Source organism: Alligator mississippiensis, chromosome 3, assembly GCF_030867095.1.
Source record: "Alligator mississippiensis isolate rAllMis1 chromosome 3, rAllMis1, whole genome shotgun sequence".
NCBI classification, from domain to species: Eukaryota; Metazoa; Chordata; order Crocodylia; family Alligatoridae; genus Alligator; species Alligator mississippiensis.
Window position 1 is genome coordinate 277,320,159 of NC_081826.1, and position 17,025 is coordinate 277,337,183.

The window sequence follows — 17,025 nt, forward strand, 5'->3', positions numbered from 1 at the left end:
TTTTAAAGTACATAAAATTCAATTAATTCTAAAATCAATCTATGAAGCAGTTTTGTGACATTCAGGGAAGGGAGACTGAGCAGTATTCAGAAAGGTGGCAGGAGGGGTGTAAGCTCAATCCTGTATTCCATTGTTGAAACAATTTCAACACAATGTTCCTGAGATCCTCCCCACCTGCGGGCCCATCACTGATGGAGAATAGGAGTCTACTCAGTCCATACTTCACTGTTGTTGCAACTTGAAAGGAGCCATCACATGGCTGCACCAGAACCTGTTGCTCTGCATACAGGGGCTGAGAGGCTGGACATGCAGTGTCAGTTAATAGATCACACATTCTTGGCTACACATAAACCGGTATAAGTGATTGGAAACTGATCTAAACCTGTAACAGAGCAGAAGTTCAGTGCACATCAACTGGTTTATGGTGAAATCTCATCTAAGGTAGACCTGGATGGATGTAGTATCAGATTTAATCAGTTTAGGTTAGACCAGTCTATCAAACTTCTGCATCAAATCCCCTGCCAACTTAAGTTAGGTCATAGTCCCCTGGTAATCCACGAGGCTTTGCCGCTCCATCTCTAAAACCCCTTGGACAGGTGGGCTAGCTTTGGCCCATGCTCATCTGCTCCTGCCAAGCGTAGCGCCAGCCTCACCCCCAGGCTGTCACAGAGCTGAGGCAGCAAAGCCTCTGCTCCCCAGCCCTACATCTTGCCTGCTCCCATCAGCTGAGCCGGAGAGAAAAATAGAGGACATAAAGGCATTGGGTTTTATATCAATAGAGGACAGAGTAGCAGAAAACCAGGATGTCCTCTATGATGGCCACCCTAGAGAATGTGTGTTCTGTTCATTCCTGATCCTTCCTATGCAACTTAGAGAAACCTGCAAAGATTTGACTGATTCCACTTCAGGCTTTTTGAATGTCTGTACCTAGCCCTTGAGTCCCCAATGCATAAATCTGTTTTGTAGCTGTGGTGTTGTCATGAGGTTCAGGGAAAAATCTTGTCCTGCTATGTGACTGAGGGCAGGGCGGGGGCATGGAATACATCACCACCCTCACCCTCTGGTGCTGTTCTGTTTGCAGATGGTCCAGGCTGGCAGATATACATGAACTAACCGCCCATTTCCATGCTGACAAGAGCTAGCACTAGTCATTTCACATTTTAGTTCTCTCCTTTATGTAACACTAGCAGTGACCCTGACATTTGCTCTGGGGACAACTGCCAGCCACACACCACTTGGCCAGGTGAAGTGGAAGAACTGTTAAGTTGTTGCTGATATTTGCTTACACAGCCATGATCCAACCTTTCTTTGGCTTCCTTCCAGCTTCTGCACAAGGCTGCCAACAAGCTGGTTTGAGGCCAGCTAAGCCTTATTTACTTATTACTATAAAGGTCATGGAAACAGAAGGTTAAAAAAGCAAAGGGAGAAAACCATTTAAGAGCAAACCAGAAGAATATGGAGGGGGGAAAAAAAACTAGAGTCATCTTCAGTAAATAAATGGCTCAAAACGAAGCCTACACATCCAGTGAGGGAGAATTATGGGCCAAGGTTCTCTTGACTGAGCTTTGGTTGAATGAGACCTGCATGAGGCAAGCACAGTGCTTCCCTTCCACATTTGCCAGCCAGGCCCTTCCCGGCAGGTGGGGCTGGGGCCACAGAGGCTGTGCAGCCAGATAGCTCCTGACTCCCCACACCTAGGCTGGGTGGGGCTGTCATGTTCTGTGACAGCCCAGCCCAGCAGCATGGGTGGGGGCTAGCTGGGTAGGGCTGCCTGGGCCGGCTCAGAGACTCTGGAGGGCCCCGAGCCCAGCAGCTGCCCACTTCAGCCACCACCATGCCCCCTGCTCTGTGCAACACCTGGCGGCTGAAGCTGCATCACAAGCTGCAGGCTGGCTGAGGCTGGGAGTGCTATTCTGGCCCCCTTGCCTCCAGCTGCCACTGCATTCCCGGCCCATGCCACACTGCACCGCTCTGCTTATTGCACTGGGCAGGTGAAGCAGGTGAAAGGCAGCCAGAGCTGAAGCCAGAGCTCCCTGGACTGGGCTGAAGCTGTGGGAATGAAGCTCCCCCCTGCCCCAAGCGATGCTGCATGGGGCGGCAGAAGCAGGAGCCGCAGCTGGAGGTGAGGGGAGCAGAATAGTCCTGCGGGTCCCAGCCAGTTTCCCTTCACCTCCAGCAGCTACTCCCCCCTCCTACTCCTGCCCCTGCTGTGCTGCTCTAGGTGGCAGGAGGGGCAGGTGAAGCTGGCTGGGGTGGCAGGGCTGTTCTGCTCCCCTCATCTCCAGCTGCAGCTCCTGCTCCTTCTCTTTCCACCCCACACAGCACCACTCAGAGCAAGGGGAGCTTCAGCCCCGTGGCTTCAGCCCAGCTGCCTTCCACTCTGGCTCCAGCTCCAGCTGCCTTCCACTTGCTCCGCTTGCAGCGAGGGCAGAGGCAGCAACAGCAGCTGTGGCAGCAGCAGCTGGAGGCGAGGCCGCCAGAATAGTGCCTCCAGCCCTGGCCAGCCCGCAGCCTGTGATGCAGCTGCAGCTGCTGGGTGTTGCACAGGGCAGGGGGCGCGGTGTATGCCGAGCTTGGGGCCCGCCATTGCCTCTGAGCCAGCCCCCACCTGTGCTGCTGAGCCAGGCTGTCACACAGCCACAGCTGCTGGGACATGACAGCCCCAGCCAGCCTGGGCGTGGAGAGCCAGGAGCAATCTGGTCGTGAAGCCCCTGCAGCCTCAGCCTGAGCCGCTGGGAAGGGTCCAGCCCCCATGGCCCATCCCAGGCTGCTCCCTCCATCTCTGCCCTCAGCAGCACCTGCTGCAGCCCTAGCCCTGGGCGGATAGCAGGGCCATGCTGGCCAGCTCTGGGCCAGGTCCCCTACCACTGGAGCAAGGGGGAAAGGGCTGGGGTCCTGTGTCCACCCGGAGACAGGGGAGTTTAATTCCCACACGGGCCCCCTTTGCCTGAGGCACTACCTCAGCTGGTGTCTGGCTTCAGGGACAAGCCTGGCAACGGCTGCTTTCCCCCTTCCCCTCCAGGCACACCCCAGCTGGGTCCCTACAGGCCAGGGTAGAGATTTAAACCCCTCCACAATCATACTTAGCCCGGGGGGGGGCACTAGCCATGCCCCCCAGGTCACCTTGAGTCCAGCCATGTGGATGCTGCCAAAGGGAAGTGAGAGCTGCTCTAGCATCCCCCCCCACCCCCCAGCTTCTAGCCTGAGCCATTGTGGCTGCATTTCCAGAATCCAAAGTGAATGTATATTCACTTGCAAATCAGTTCACTCTTTGCAAGTTAAACTGACCTGCAAAGATTGAATCAATTCAGGCTCCAGCTTTTTGAATGTCTGTTCCTAGCCCTGGAGGACATGGACCTGTTCTAGGATTTATTAACTGATTTGTTAGCTGCAGAGGGACATTCCTGACCAGCCTCACTGTATATTCTGGGTTTGGAACCTATCAGCCAGCCTGGGTGAGTGGGTAGGCTTGGAAGCAGCCCAGCCAGAGCCTTGTATAGGCATACCCTTAAGTACTAATGTAGCCCCTATTAAATATTTGAATGCCTCACAATCTAAACGTTACATTCATTAGAGAGATATTTGTTGTATGAATATCTTTAATAGTAGATACTTGGGGGAAAAGGCAGGAAACCGGATAGTGACTTGAAATAGTAAATCATCTCCACACATAATGGGCAAGTTAAGAGATATGTATTGTCATGTTCTACTGCCAATTTTATGCAGAGCTCAGCAAGATTGTTTAGGGGTTTGGGGCTTTTATACATGTGCTCCAGGAGGTAGAGGAGAAGGGTGCTTTAACTAGAGCAGCTCCTTTATTTAAAGTGCCCAAGCATCACTGAATGAGCTATAGTTAAAGTGCCCCCACTGCCGCTTTTCAGCATGGGGACACTGATACATGTAACACTGGAGTCTGCTAGAGCGTGGTAATCATCACACTCCAGCAGACTTGATTAATTAAGTCCATTCCAACACACTGTAATTACTGCACTTTGGAGCAGCTTTGCTGCATGTGTATAGGCGCCCTTTGTGTCCAGGTTTGTGAATACAAGATCCCTGTGGCCTGCCACTTAAAGGGCATGAGCAGGCTGTGAGGCAGCCTGCAGGTGACTGCAGTGCCAATCAGGAGGGTCACTGAGGAGGGCCAAACAGGAGGGTAGGAGCTATGGAGATGGAGGAGGTTCCTAGGGGCCCAGTGGGGTCCCAAGCCCCAGGGAGAAGGGTTTAGGCTTTAGACCTAAGAAAAGCAAGGGCTAGGAAGGGCCTACACAGGGGCTAGGCAAGCCCCTGATTAGAAGTGGCAGCAGTGAGACCAGGGGCTCAGGTGAGCCCAGTTGAGTGAAGGGCTGTTTTGTCTTGAGCCCCAGAGATCACAGAGCGCCAGAGATAAGCACAGTAAGAAATGGCCTTATGGAGGGCCCAGAGAGGGACTCCTGCTGTCTAGAGAGGTCAGCTGTTGCTGCACTGAGGCCAGGGAATCCTGACTGGTCAAAGCAAAGGGGCCAGGGCTGGAAGGCCAAAGGGCAATTAAATCCACCACAAGGGGCAGGCCAGGGCTATGGAGAGCCATCTGGCACCCAGACTGGCCTGGATGTGGGGCCAGAGCCTAAGGAGGCTGAAGGTTCCTTCGATGGAGGGGAAATCACTGCCGAAGGGAAAACTTGCTCAGCTGGACAACAGGCTGTGATGAAGGAGGCTGAAGCGCAGCCTCTGGATGGGAGGCATCCATTGAGGGGTCTGGAAAGTTGGGGCCAGATGAGAGGAAGCCAGCAAATGAAGGCTGCAATAGAGGGCCCAGGAGAAAGAGTAGCTCAAGTACAACATATAGGAGCCCAGTCAGAATAAGACCAGGGTAGGGAGGCCTGCACTGGTCCTGGAGAATGACCTAAAACTACACCCTGCTGGGGTTGGATGGTGTGATGGGGCTGCCTGCGGCAGGGCAGCTTCCAGGAAATACCACACCAGTGCCTCCCTAGGGAATGCCGAGTATGGGGCACCAGAAAGCCTCAGCCCTCACTGCCTTATGGGTACCCCATGGAGGGAAAGGCTAAAGGAGCACACCCTGACAGAAAAGCACCAGGCTTGGGCAAGATCATGAAGGACAGGAGGGCCTGAGGCCCAAGGTCTGAATGAGCGAGGCTTAGTGAGAGTCCTGGAGGAGGGCGAGGTCCAGGTATGTCGACAGACGCTTGAAGCCTGAGTGGGCAATAGGCTAAGAGTGAGGTCCAGGCATGTCTACAGACACCTGAGAGCTATGGGGCATAAGGCCCCATAGCCCCAGTGAGGGGGAGAAATCATGACCCCAGGGAGGGGTACAGTGTAAGGGGCTAGAAACCTGTTGAGAGGCATAGAGCCCAGAGTGTTAGTTGAGGCCCCGGTGAGGGGACATGTGGCCAGGGTAATTCTCTGGATGCCCAAGGCCGAGTTTGGGCCCAAGGCCAAGTGTGTCCCAGCAATGGGGCCAGGGGATTAATAGTGAATAGTCTGGGCCTATAATTTAGTGCAGCCCAGCAATGGGGTCGGGGGAGTTAAGAGTACTTTGGATGCCATCTGCGAGGCATGGGACATGGTAAAGGGGAGGTCAGAGCCATGTATAGAGCCCTTGGCATCAGTGCATTAAATGGGCATCCTCCGGTCTAGTTTCATACTTGTTGTTAGGGCCTGGAAGGGACCTTCCAGATCATTGGATCTAACCTCTCTGCACTTGGGCACAAGAGACATCTACTTATTGTACAACAAAGTGTGGCTGGTGACTTAGGTGGGTGAAATGCCCTAGACAGGTAGATGGGCCAATACTGTGACTGGCCCTGGGGATGGCCCTCTACCACAGTCCCCTAAGAAGTTTATTTTTTTCAAAAGGATCCCTCCCCAAGCAGGCATGGTGTTTTGAAAGCTGAAGGAAACAGGCTAACACCCATCCCCAGAGATTTACGATGACTATAAAAAGAAAACATCCAGGGCTCACTTAAGGCAATGGTAAGCTTCAAGGTAAGAGACATGCATATAGACCTTCCAATGCTTTAAAATCCTTTTATCTTACGTTATGATTTAAGATGATAGTTGTATTTACCACCTGTTTCTAATTCCTGAAAGAAAGAACCAAAGGTGCTGAACCAAATTGGGCCTGTTGGGTAATCACAATTGATCCACAAAGTGCTGTAGGTCTAAAAGCCTAGTCTAAGAGTGGAAGATGAGGGGTTACTACCTAGGAAAAGGAAAGATATGCAGCCTGTCAAGTCTGATGACGTTACTTCCAGAGAACTGTCAGCCTCTACTGGAACATGGTTCAAATAAGTAGACCTACTAAGTATAACCAGATTAGCTTTATTTGCTGTCACCAGGTGATCCATCTGTGATAAGGTGATAAAAAAATATACAATTATTTTGCATAGATTATCTAGTGTAAAGTAATTTTTAAAGTACAATGTTGCAGGCCCGTTTAAAGTTAGACGAACATGTTCTGAGTCCCACTGAAAAGATGTGATTTTTCCAGTTTCTAATCTCCTATTCCTAGCAATGAATTGTCAGGTATTGGATGTGAGCTTCATACTGTGAGGGCTGGGAGCGATCCGGGCCCTTTTTTGCGCCGCGCGGACTGTGGCCAGCAGCCCGGGCACACTAGGTCGGAGAAAACAGGTGGCACGCTAGAATTAGTCACGGACTCATAATGGTTGATTCAGGATTGTTTACTTACACCGAAGATGGTCGAGGTGTAGGCTGGACAATTTCCCAGGCACAGCTCCGCTTAAATCCTCGTTTGAGGACTCAGACAATATTCGGCACTCCCACGGAGTTGTCGAGGCTCCGTGGATCCTTTTGCGCACAGGGAGAGGGATACATCGAGAATTGCAAATGGCGATGGGGAGAGGCGAGAGGCTGATCAGACCTCTGTTGCCTGCTTGAAATGCGCTGGGTCCGATAGGCTCCGCAGCGCTTAGAGATCTTCACACAGCATGAAGTCTCCTCCTCCTGGTGTTCGTGGAGTCCTCCAATTTGGGCGGAAAACACTCAAGCTTTTTGTACGGCTAGCAAGCCAATCACTAGCCGCCACGTATGAATAATTTCACGCAAGCCAATAATGGGGCTTGAATTATAATACAAATGGCGGGAACTCTTTGCACCGTGCATCTCTGTGCTGCAAAGAAGAAATGCACACTGCAAAGAAAGCTACAAATTGGCGGGAAAATAATTCAGTGGTGCCAAAGCGCACACAAAACAAAAATCACACCCTTGGGTTGTGACACATACTGCCCACTTGGGTCCTTTTAACTCAAAATAAAGGGGTTCTACAAGCCCCGTAGCCATCTGGGAGAACATTCACCTAGCCTAGGCACAGTGTAAGACAAGCATAAGGGCAGCTCCTAGCATCCTTTCACAAGGCTGGGTTAGCACAGAGTGTAAGGAGTTACATTCACATGCCTGAGGAAATTTCAGGCTATGCTGAGGCCCATAGAGGCTCCTGTCAATAGCTACTGGTTGCCTAAGTTAAGTCATTCTAGGGACCTCCAGCCTCTGAAGAAGTCCAATATCAAGAGGATGCAAAGGCTTCAAGTTGCATTTCCCTCAGGCTGCAACTTCTATGCTGTATTTCTTAGAGAATTAATCTTCAGCTCTGCTATTGCTCCAGGACCAAACATAGCTATCCCTGGAGAATTGGACAATAGTGATTTTTATTTTGAACTATTGAGATGGCTTATGAAGGCTCAGAGATTTGGAATCTTAAATTAAGTCTTACAGGACATGGACTAATGAGTATGGGCTAAGAGATGCATGAAAAACATGTTTTTATTCCATGGATATGTCACCACCTACCACATGCATCATTTCACTCAACACAGTTATAGGTGCCATGAGTACAATATAGGCTGCATTAACCAGAAGGGGTGCCTTCCTACAGTTTACACAGGACAGGGAAACCCTTGCTGTTGAGAAGCAAGTTTAAATGTACAGCAGTTCAGTCAAGTAATTAAAGTTGTAGTACAGTTTAGTCAATAGAGTTTATTTATTGCAAACAGGCCTTGTTTGCTCCTGTCACAGATTGTGTTGCTGCCATAAATCCAGTACTGAAGACTCCAGCTTCTTCCTGTTCCCCTGTTAGTTTATTTGGGTGTTGCCTCACAGCATTAGTTAATAATCTCATCGAACTTAATCCTATTTACTCTTTTTTGCAGAACAATCTTGTCATGACCTACTTAAGTGCCTTTCTTTACCACCTAATTTTCTTGTTCCTCTCTTATTTTTCTAAATTCTCTCTTGAGAGCATGTAAGGAATGACATCTGAGGACGCTTTCCCTGTTTACCAGCTGTTGGTCCAACCTCATCAGGTGTGCTTGCCTGCCTTATGTCCTTTCAATTAAAAGATTCTTTTGAACAACCCACACCAAAACCTTACAGATATAAATATGTGATTCTCTTCTGTTCAGTTCATCAAGACTGATAATGGCTTTATTAGTAGCAATTAAAATTTCTCCAATGACTTTTGAGGTCTACTTTATCTTCTCTGAGACACATTTAAAACTTGGTCTTCATTGCAGTTTTTCTCTTCAGAAAACAAAACAAAAATGGCAAGATATCAATCACAAGTGCATAATGTTAAGTGCTCACATACCAAAATAGAAATGAAATGTTATGGTTGATATATAAATTATCTAGATCAGTAACAATATTTTAAATTAGTAATTATGATTTTGTGTGTGTATTCCAGGCAATCTGCAGTTCTTTCTTAGATTATTACAAAGCTGATTAAAGTTGGTGATAGCAATGCAAATATTTGAAGCATAAACACAGGTGCGATCTGTTTTAGTAAACATACTTTTAAAACCACAATTATACAACAAAGTGAGGAACAGGTTAAGGTAATTCAAGAGTTATCTTGCTTAGTTCAAAGTGTGTTCGGTAACAGGAAACTGACTTGTTGTTAGCTTGCAAATAGTGCTTTATATTTTTGTCTTGATTATTGTTTGTAAAAAGTGCCAAACTAAAAGCCAGGGAAACTGAAAGCTTTATACCTGTTTGTGCATCCTGAAAAGGGAAAAAGCAAATATCTCCATGTTGCATTGCTGGATAATACTATTTTGATAGGATGATATTCCAGGGAAAAGTAGGATGAACCAATTTAATTCAGAGGTTTGAAGCTCCTACCTCTCTCCACACCTCCCCCCATACCTTTTCATGAAACTTATCCAGTTACAATAACTATAATGTAGTTAGTCTGTAATTTTATTGTAGTAGTCCCCATAATATCTGATAAAATAACTCCCCTGCGGTTACAATGCGCATGGCAATTCACCTCATTGTATTCACATTATTTACAATGTCATGATCATGTAGTTCTGCTACTTGAGGGAACTTATTATTGATCTTTTATAAGTATTTATATTTCATTAGTGTCTAGCACAGTGGGTTCCAAATTATCAACTATGAATGCGTCACGAGATGCAAAAATTCAGTTGCAGGTTGGGGCTCATACCCCAAACAAAGAGGAGAAGCCTGGAAGTGCAAAGGTATGTACATTTGCAATTAAATACCCATCTACCACTTTAGGTAGTTGCAGACCCCTTAAGCATCACTGAGATCCTCAAAATTCTTATATAGCTTCTGTATAACCCTGGAGGTATTTGAAGTCTCCCAGTGCCTAGTTGTATAGGAAACCTAAAAGCATTTTTACACATGCTGTGGGGATGGGAGGGGTGGGGGTCGGGGTGGGGGGTGTTGCTTTAATTAGAGTGGTTCCAAGAGCCGATTTAATGAAAGTGCCTGGAGCATCTTGTGCATCAGTGTCCCCGCGTTTCAAAATGGTAGTGGGGGTGCTTTATCTAAAGCTCATCGAATGAGCTTTAGTTAAAGAGCCCCCGCCAGCAGTTTGAAGTGCAGGGACACTGATGCAAGAGACGTGGAGGCTGGCCGGAGCATGACAATTACCACATTCCAGCAGACTCAATTAATCACTCAATTAATTGAGTCTGCTCCAACGCATTGTAATTACAGAGCATTGGAGCAGTCTCCTGGCTCACGTACAAGCACCCTTAGTGCCCAACTCAATTCAATGGACTCCACGTGAGCAGGGACCTCAATGTGATCAGGGGCCTCAATGTTAGGTACTAGGTATACTAAGTACTGTAGCTTTAGGAGTGACTTTCCCAAGCACGCACAGAAATTGGTGGTAGAATTTGAAATTGAGCCCAAATTCCCAGTATAGTGCCTTAACCCTTTATCACTAATAGACTACATTTCCCCCCTATTTACCTATCTAGTAAATGGTTTGAAGTGATTCTTAAACTGTAGCGTGCAAGTCACAATCAGATGTTACATGGTTTGGTTTTAGGAACGAGAGGATGTGAGAACTGTACTGATTAAAATTACATGGGGGCACCCTGGATATTTACTAGCTTTGTAAGTGGCACTCTGAGAACAGTATGTCAACAGTACATGTTTCTTGGTAACTTCATGCACTGACACTTGAGCTAGGATGAATTATCTTTTTTTTCAGATAGTTATCTGTCCCCCTATGGGATTTTCCCCTTCCTATCATTCACTTGCCTTTTCCTTCTCCACCTCAGTCTGTCTTCACCCACATGGGTCACTCAAGGAAATTGGAGACAGTGCCAAAGAAGCACTTGACTCTCCCTTTCATGTAGAGGGACAAGAAGGACAGAGGATGGCAGATGAACTCATCCCTGGGCAGATCTACAGCACAGTTAAGCCCAATATAATGAGGATTGGGGAAAGGGAGAGTGTAACATCTTTTGTATTCCATTAAACCACTAGTTTTCAATTAGTTTTTGATCCACGTTCAGCAAAGCACTTAGGTACGTGCTTACCTCTCCGTCTGTGCTTAAATCTATGCCTGATCTGCAAAGAAGTTAAGCATATGCTTAAAATTAAGCACAGGCTTAAGTACTTTGCCTAATCAAGCTCTTCATGGGCATATGCCACTTGTTAGCAGCACTTTATGTGCTACATTATTCTCACTGTGAATCTGGCCTATTACCACCATAAATCCGACCTTTTCTCATCAAAATAGCATGAATAAAATGAGAAGATTTTGGCCCACTGTCATCCTTAAATATTGTAGAATAATGGGATCCAGAGTAGCAAATACTGAAGAAAAAGCCAGTATTACAGTATTTCTTATAAAAAGCTAGATTAGAGCTGAAGGGTATAGTGGTGATATCCCTATGTTGTTTATGTTGTGTTTTCCCTTAAAAGGATTCACAGTAGGGTTTGGTTTGGTTTGGTTTGGATTTTTGCTTCTTTGATTCATAAGAATTTCCACAGGCTTCTTGATGATGTGACATTGACAGGAGCATGCTGTCTCTTGCCAAGCAATTTTAATTGGTTAGGTTAAGAAAAACAAATTTTAGAGTGCTTAGAGAAGCATCTCTCTTCCATTAGGCAGCATTGTTCCTGTTGTAAAATAATACATGCTGACAGAAAAGGGCATAGTAATTTAATATCTCCTGGGCTACAGTAAACACTGTACCAGTACATTCAATATTGGACATTTAGACTTGGATTTTCAAAGGAGCCTGAGAGATTAAGGTGCCCAAGGAGTTTTACACAATTCCCATTAGGCCTCATTCTTTGCTACAATAAATGCATATGGCCTAAAACTACAAGCTTTCTATGTAGGGAAAACCCATTTATGTAAGTGAAAATCTGTCGCTGAAGCATAAATCCAGGGATTGTATTTGCTGTAGTTAAAGGAGCTGAGGGCACTTTGCAGCCTTCAAGAGATCATGTTATGCTGTTATCAGTGATCTGATTCTCATTTAAAATTGGGCTGATGCTAATTGGGCTGATGTAAGTAGCTTCTAAAGCAAATTTAATGGTAAAGAACATCAAGCCAAAACTGACCTTAGATGGTGCAGTAGTGATTACCCCCATGCTTCTGAGAACTATGTTGACAGTTGCTCCGCTGACAGTAGTGTGTGCCAAGCTGGGCCTTTTAAAGGACTGAGGAGCAATCCATTGGTCTTCCAGTGAGTTGGGTATAAGTGTAAAACTCTTATCCCACAAAAAACACAGTAGTGAAGAAACTCTCATATAAGCTTCAGAGAAACATACAGAGACACATACTGGTTAACATCTTTAGCTATGGCAAAAAAGGACTGGAAACTGGAGTATGAAAGATTTTGAGTTCATATAGGCCAGGAACTTTCTAAAATGTGGTAGAACAAATAGAGAAGTGTCAAGTATGTCATTAATAATTTAGATGCTGGGGCTGAGGCACACTTAGCAAATATACAAATGACACCAAGTTGCGTGGAGTTGCAAATACTCTGGAGGGCAGGTCTGAGACCCAGGATGACCTGAATAGACTGGAAGACAAGTCTGCAGCAAATCAGATGAGATTCAACAAAGACAAATTCGAAGTCCTGCACTTGGGACAGAATAATTGCATGCACAAATACAGACTGAGGATTGACTGTGTAGGTTGTGGTACTATAGGGAAGGACCCAGAGGTTAAAGAGTAGACCTGTGGTGGCGAGGCACCCCCACAGGCTCCCGAAGGGGAGAAGGCAGTCCCTGGGGGCCCCAAACCCCATAAACAGCACCCCGTGGGGGAAACGTACCTCCCGCCAGGCAGCCAGAGCAGGAGCAGGAACTGTGGCTGCAGCCGCGCGAGCTGGCATTATGCCAGCTGTTTAATCAGCTGTTCCCCAGACGGGGAACAGCTGGACCAATCACAGCAGCCATTCCGGCCACTGCGGGAAGATTTAAAAACCCCACCAGAACCCGGGTGGTAGAGGAGCTGGAGAGGGACTGTGCTGGCTTGCAACACGCCAGACACGCTGAGGCTCCTGCACAGGAGAGGAGCAGTACAGCCGGTGCAGCACCAGCAGGCAGAGTAGGGGAGACATTTGAGCCCCCCTGTGGCAGACAGAGCAGGGGAGGCATTTGAGCCCCCTGTAGGAGGCAGGGTAGGGAAGGCATTTGAGCCCCCTGTAGGATGCTGGGGAAAAGGAGGCAGCTCCACATCCCTCTCCTCCCCAGGAGTCTATTTCTTTTGAAGAAAAAAAAAAAAGGAAAATAAGAGAGAGAGAGGAGGCGTAGGAACAAAGCGCCTTACTCAGGCATGGCAGTAAGCACTGCATTATGCATATATAGCTGGCCAGCCTCGAGGGAGGGAAGGATACTCATCGAGGCAGGAGTGGTGGCCGGACAAATACCAACCGAGCCCACTCGGACGTGGGATTCCCCTCAAGGCAAGCTGTGATTGAGTCAGCAAGACTGAACCACCATTGTGCTGACGCCCATCCGGTTGGCAAGTGGACGGGGTGTAGGGGAGGCGGAGCCCTGTGGAACATCACGCCTGAATCATGAGTACTGCCGTTTACCGGGGAAGCCCTCCCAGGAAGAAGATCTCCACTGAACCCTCTCTCTTTACAGAATAACATCAAGTCATGGCAGGAAAGTGGAGGGGAGGGGCTACACACCCGGCAGGTAGTACAACACACAAGGTCTCTTTCATCACAAGACCATAAGCTGAATATGAGCCAACCATGTGCTCTTGTTGCAAAAAAAAGCCAGCAGTATACTGGGTTATATTAACAGGATCATCACTTGCAAATCAATGGAAGCGATTCTGCCACTCTATTCAGTACTGGTTGAGTGTTTACTCAAGTACTGTGTCCAGGTTTGGGCCCCACACTTCAAAGAGGATGTGGACAGATTGGAAAGAATCCACCAGAGAATGACAAAAATTATTAGAAGCCTAGGATGCAAAATTCATGAAAAATGGTTTAAAAAAACCCTAAGGTTATTTACCCACAAGAAGAGAAGACTGAGGAGGGGATTTGATGACAGTCTTTGAACACCTGAGGGGTTAATTTTTAGGGTGAGTGGAGGATTTTCCTTAGTGGCTGTAGGGAACAGGGCTAGGAGAAATGGCCTCATGCTGCAGCAAAGGAAATTTAGTTGTGAGATTAGGAGGAAATTTTTGACTATGAGGATGGTCAAGGTTTGAACAGGCTACCTAGAGAAATTGTGGAATCGGTCGAATTCATGGAAATTTTCAAGAGCAGATTGGACAAACACTTGATTGGAATGGTTTGATCAGGGATGATCCTACCTTGAGGAGAGGGCTGGACAGGATAAACTTGTAAGGTCCATTCCAGCTCTATTTTCATATGATCTACTTTCATTCAGTCCCCACAAGCTAGCAAATCCATGTTTAGAACAAAGGAAAAACTGAAAGGTAGGAAACAAAAACAGGCTTTAAAGTGAGTGATATGACTGATATTCTTAGCAGTTGTTGGCTTTGAAATTATCTGTCAATGAATTTGCCGTCTATGACTACATGAGAGATGGCACAATAACATTTTCATCAGTATATATGTTTCCATTAAAATAGAAGAGTATGGAATAAAAGATGCACTCTTTCAGGAACTTGAATGAATATATGTTAGCATTCTAAAATATGACATCAAAATTGTCCCACATAATTTTTACACTATAGTAGTAACAGAAGAGGTATCAGACTCAACTAGAACAAGAGTCTTCATGATGCAACTAATTGCAATGGAATGAAATTGGAATGAAATTAAATGATAAAAGACAAAAATGGAAATCTTTTAGTTATAAAGAATTCCATTATGAGGGAGTACTTTAATAAGCTCTTTAATGGTGAGCTGGATAGGGTCAGAAAACTAATGGCCATTTCCCATAAATAGCCCAGCTGAGCTGTTTTTGGAAGAAACAAGTTTTGAAGAGAGGCCATTGGAATGCTCAAGAACAATAAGGCACCATGTCTTGATAATGTTCCTACTGAATTATTAAACATGGCATGGAGGGATAAATTAACTCAAAGACCTTAAACACATTCATTTTGCCAGTTTGAAAATCTCAAAGGTCATAAACCCCTTTTCCAAAACTGGATATAAAATGGAATCTAAGAACTACTGTGGCAACTCCCTTTGTACTATGGCCTGTGAAATCCTATTTTTCATGCTGTTAGATTCATTTACCTTTACACAAAGAAGATAGTAGACAAGTATCATTGTGAGTTTTATAAAAGTAGAGCTACTGCACACTATATATAATCAGGTTGTCATCTACTGAAGAAAACATGGGAATACGACCTTAATACATATATAGTTGTAATAGAGTTTAAGAAAGCCTATGACAGTATATGGTAACATGGCCTCTGGACTGCAGGGAAAGAATATGGAATCCTTAATTAAGATATTACAATAGTACATCTGTACAGTTATGATTTAAAGAGTAGAGAGTGAGTTGGAGTAAAATACTAACCCAGTCTGACATCCATAAGAAGAGAAGACATAGAAATGTAGTATTCTTTAACATGGCTATGGGAAAGATGGTGCAATAATTGCAAACTTCTTAAGATTACTTAAATTTAAGTGGCCAGCATCAGCATCAGGCTTTTTGATATGTGATGATTTGGCTGTTATAGGAAAAGCACAAAACATGGTTGAAAAGAATGGTTGGAGACTTCAAGGAAGTGGCAAGAAAAATAAGTAAAAATAAATGAAGAAAAAACAAAGCATGATTGGAAGCTGAGGAGAGGATACTGGACAAGCTTATATATGTTTGAAACACATAGATAACAACAAGTAAGAGCAAGGAGCATTAATTACTAGTGATAATTTGCTGGAGGAAATTAAGGCACAAGTGCAAAGCCAGCGCCTGCTGCTTTTCTTTACAGAGACTATTTAGTTTCAAAGAAAGAACAAATTTTAGATACTGTAGACCATTGTCTAGGGACAGACATTACACATAAACCAATTTAAGTGATCAGAAACTGGCTTAAACCTGTAACAGAACAGAAGTTCGGTGCACATAAATCAATTTCAAAATGGTTGAGAGTAGTTTGAGATAAACCTGGTTAAATGTAGTACCAGACTTAACTGATTGAGCTCAAAATGGTTTATGCAATGTCTGTCCCAAACCCCTTCCTCGTTTAAGTTAAACCAGAGTCCCCCAGCATCTCAGCATGCTCTCTGGGCTGGGCTTTCTGCTCCAGCAGAGCAGGGCTGGCCCCACCCCTCTGCTCTCTAGCCTGAGCAGGGGCGGGGACATGGTGAGACACCAGTTGGCATGGCCCCGTTAAGGCACAGTTGGCTGGGAGGGGGTTAATTCTTCCCCCCTTCCCCTCCTCCCCCACCACAGCCAGGGCCTGTCTGTCTGCCAGGGAGAGGTGGAGGGGGCAGCGGGGCTGGCAGACCCCAGCTACAGTCCCCAGTGGGCAGAAAGGACAGAGGAAGGAATTAACCCTGTCCCTGCTCCCCTCGCCTTAACAGTGCCATGCCAGGATGGCATCTGGCCACGTCCCACCACTGGAGCAGCAAGGGGATGGGGAAGGGCAGCAGCCTCTGGCAGACTACCCAGGAGGGGGTCTATTTCCCCTTCTTCCTTCCCTGTCTCACTGGCAGGGACCACAGGTGTCCCAACATGGCCCCATTAAGGTTAAGGGGGCAGGGAAGGGGTTAATTCCTTCCCTTCCACCAGGGGACTGCAGCTGGAGTGGAGTAGCCCCCACTCTCCTTGCCCCCCTGCTGCAGGGTGGGGAGGGGGGCTCTGTACAGAGTTGCCCAGCCCCAAAAGGGGACTCTTCCCTCTCTCCCACAGGACAGGGGCGGCTCTGTTCAGTGCTGAGGAGGATTCTTCCCCCTTCTCCTCTCTCCCACCATCATGAGGCTGGAAGTGGGGCTCTGTGCAGGGCTGCCCTGCCCCAGGAGGGGGGCTGTCTTTGGTGCTGGAGGGAGAGACTTCCCCCTCCTCCTCCCTGAACCCCTGCCGCCATGGGGCAGGGTAGGGGGGTGCTCTGTACTGCACTGCCTGGCCCAGCCCAGCCCAGCCCAGCCCAGCCTGGGTGCAGGGAGTGGCTGTCACTGAGCCACAGTCCCTAGGGGTGGCCCCAGCCACATGGCCCAACCCAGCTGATCCCCAGCTGAGGTAGCCACATGCCTGGGCTGGGCTGGGCCAAGCCATGGGGATGGGGCTACCCCCAGTGATGGCAGCTCAGTGATGGGGATATTGAACCCCATCAGCAGCACAGAC